Source organism: Panthera pardus, unplaced genomic scaffold (assembly GCF_024362965.1).
Source record: "Panthera pardus isolate Hobbes unplaced genomic scaffold, ASM2436296v1 HiC_scaffold_27, whole genome shotgun sequence".
Lineage (NCBI taxonomy): Eukaryota > Metazoa > Chordata > Mammalia > Carnivora > Felidae > Panthera > Panthera pardus.
Window position 1 is genome coordinate 32,524,444 of NW_026526843.1, and position 3,921 is coordinate 32,528,364.

The following is a 3,921-nucleotide window of genomic DNA, read 5'->3' on the forward strand; positions in this document are numbered from 1 at the left end:
GCCTGTATTACAGTCTTTGCTTTGTTTTTCTTAAAATTTTTTTTAACGTTTATTTATTTTTGAGACAGAGAGAGACACAGCATGAACGGGGGAGGGGCAGAGATAGAGGGGAACACAGAATCAGAAGCAGGCTCCAGGCTCTGAGCCATCAGCCCAGAGCCCGACGCGGGGCTCGAACTCGCGGACCGCGAGATCGTGACCTGAGCGAAGTCGGACGCTTAACCGACTGAGCCACCCAGGCGCCCCTTTGCTTTGTTTTTCAAAAATATCTCTACACTGGCATACAAGAGGATTGGCATTTATCGGGTGCCTTTTCTTCCTTTCCCGGGAAAACACACGGTGTAAGAAAAGCTGTTTTCTCTGAATATTAATAAATAATGCTAACCGGAAGTCCTATAGATCTGAAGTAGCATGTGACATTTTCAACGTTTGCTCTTTTCGCATGTGTCGCAACATGACATCTACTAATTTTCTCCACATTTATTGGCAGCAGATTGGGATTTGAAACTTGAAAGTTCTTCGCAATGACTAATGTTAACTCTTTACTTCGTGACTTGTGGGAAGATAGCCAAATCAAGGAAACAACTGAGGAAAGGTTAGTATACAAGAAAAATTAATGTTCACAACTGGAAAGGGTCTGGAATAGCATATGATATCTGGCATCCAAAAAGAATTCTCCATTTCATGATTAAAGGAACATTTTTGAACCATAACCAAACACAAATGCAGCATTAAATAGAATTCAGATGGTCACCTTTCAACCTTAAAGGGAGTAAAAGGCAGTGTTTTCCTTTTTTTAATGACTGGTAAAAATCAAGACAACCAATGAGATGGAAATGCTTAAAAATGTTTCATGAGTTCTTTAGCCTTGGGCATTAAACTAGTTAACAGTGACTGCTCAGTATTTTGCAAAGGCCAAAGTCCAAGTCCAAGGTAAGTTCCCAGATCACCCTATTCTGATATTGCCCCCAGAGATACACTTGTTTCTATAGGACCCAATAGGAGTGCGTATAAAGTAATGTGCCTGTCTCTAATAACCGTGTCAGAACAAATACGATCATATTAATATTGCCTCTTTGTATATTTTTTAATGTTTATTTATTTTTGAGAGAGACAGAGAGGCAGAGAGAGACAGAGTGTGAGTGGGGGAGGGGCAGAGAGACTGAGACACAGAATCCGAAGCAGGCTCCAGGCTCCGAGCTGTCAGCACAGAGCCGGACGCGGGGCTGGAACTCACCAACGGTGAGCTCAGGACGCGAGCCGAAGTCGGACACTTAACAGACTGAGCCACCCAAACGCCCCTGGACTCCTCTTTCAGTGGATCAACAGCCATAGCCTCGGGCGCTAATCCCAAGTATACAAGTCAATTCATTTTATGTATGTGTACATCCATGTAACCAGGACCCAGATCAAGATGTAGCACATTTCGAAAACCTCAGAAAGCTCCTTTAGGCTCACTACCAGCCATTACTCTTCCCCCAGAGAAACGATTTTTCTAAGCAGTATAAACACAGACCAGTTCTGACAATTGTTGAACTATATATGAATAGAAGCATACATTATGTATTCTTGGGTATTCTGGCTTCTTTCGCTCAACATTGTGTTCTTAAAGTAATCCATATTCTTGTGTTTGTTGCTATATAACATTGTGTTGTGTGACTCTACCACAGTTTATGTATGCATTCTACTACCAAAGGACGCTTGGGTTGTGTTTAACGTGGAGCTGTTACGAATAACACCACTATGCATATCATTGTGCACACTTTCTTACGGGCATAGCATTCCTTATTCAAAAGTGGAGTCGTTAAACTATATCAAAGTATTTAGCTTGTAAAAAAAAAAAAAAAAGGTACTGCCAACCCAAAAGCACTAAAGCAGAGTCCTGAACAGATATTTATTTCTTTAATTTTAATGTCATTTATTGTCAAGGTGGCTAATATAACAGGGTATACAGTGTGCTCTTGGTTTTGGGGGTAGATTCCTACCCGTGTTCATAGCAACATTATTCGCAAGAGCCAGAGGGTAGAAGCAACTCGCCTGTTCATCGACGGATGAATGGATAAACAAAATGTTGTATAGACACGCAATGGAATATTAGTCAGCCTTAAGAAGAAATTTTGCCATGAAACAACATACAGGAACCTTAAGGACATGATGCATTATGCTAAATGAAATGAAGCAGTCGCAAAAGGACAAATAATGTATCATTCCACTTATATGAGGTACCTAGAGTAGTCGGCTTCAGAGAGGCAGAACGTAGAATGCTCTGGCCGGAGGCAGTCATAGACAGGTGTCAGAATTTCCGGTTTGCAAGATAAAGAGAGTTCTGGGGATGGGTTACGGAGATGGCCGCACAACAATGCGAATGTACTTGGTACCACCGAAGGGTACACTTAAAAATGGTCAAGGTGGTAAATCTTATGTTGCATGTATGTCACCATGATTAATTTTTTTAAATCCCGTCAAGTGCTTTTCAAACGCGATTGTAGGAGTTTATATGTCCATCGGCAAAACGGGAGCATCCTAATGGCTCCACGTTCTCACCAGGACTTGGTATTGTTCATCCATCTAATTTTCACCATACAAGGGACTGCGTACTAGCATTTCATTATGGTTTTATTTTGCGTTTTCCCGCTGACTGACGGTGGTGAGCACCCTCCAACATGTGTACAGGTTACCTGGATACCTTCTTTGGTCAAGTGACCATTCAGCACTTTTGCCCATGTGTTTTCGTTGGTCTGTCTTCCTTTTTTCCTTTTTGATTTGTAGGGGTTCTTTATATATTCCAGATATATATTGTTTGTCAGGCTGATGTGTTACAAATATCTTCTCCCACACTATAGCCTGCCTCTTCACTCACTTAACGGTGTCCGTCGACAAACAGTCTTTATAGCGTATGCCTTTGAATTTCCTACATAGGAAAATATTCATATCATCCAATGTGAGGGGATTTGATCACCAGAAAAAAACTTTTTCTAATCTTCAAAGGTGAGATGATAACGATGAGGAGGAGGAGGAAGTTATTATAAGGAGTAGACTTAGAAATTGCCTTAGCAGGAACTAATGATTCGTGTGTAACTTGTTTATATATCTTGGCTTCCTTCTTGGAGCTGAGAGGGATCTTAAAGGGGCCTAACTGTGTTGAAACAGCAATAAATTTGATGAAGAATATTAGCAAAGTAACCTAGCCATGTGTCCCCATTTGGAGTTTAAAACTATTCAAGATCATGAAATAGCATCTATGTACGGGCATATGGGCATGCATGTGCAAAAGGAAAAGGGAGAAGTAGAAACTGTCCCTTAAGACAATACAAAAGGACAAGAACAAGTTCTAACAATGATTTAGATGATGGCAGACCACTGACCTATGTGTATGGTTTTCCAAATGGATAACATTCGTTTGGATGTATGTCTCATTACTTTTCAGTCATACGTACAGTTGGGCAAAAATCCACTAGGCCCCTTGAACATGGGTGAATGAACTTTCATGGCCTTTGTGAGGAGAGTTGCCTCACCTCTCGTCCACCCCACCTACACAAAAGAGATTGCAATTCTCAAACCGGAAACAGAGTGAAACAACTTCCTGATCCTAAAAGGAACCTAGGCATAGCCCTAGCATTTGAAATGCCACAGTTCTTGACTGTTAAAAATTCTAAGAGCCATCATGGAAGTTCATAGGTTGATCCAAGTTCAGACTTGAGTTAATACACAGAACTGTCTTCCTTGTGTTCTTCTTCTTTCTCCTCCTCCTCCTCCTCCTCCTCCTCCTTTTTCTTCTTGCTTTCATTCGTTTACTGAGAGAATTCATAAAATAAGGATAGAATAGATTGTAGTTGTTGTGTATTGTACAGAGAAATACATTTTTTTGAGCACGTGTTTTCCAGGTACTAGGATAAGGTCTTTATACTAATTATCTCGTGT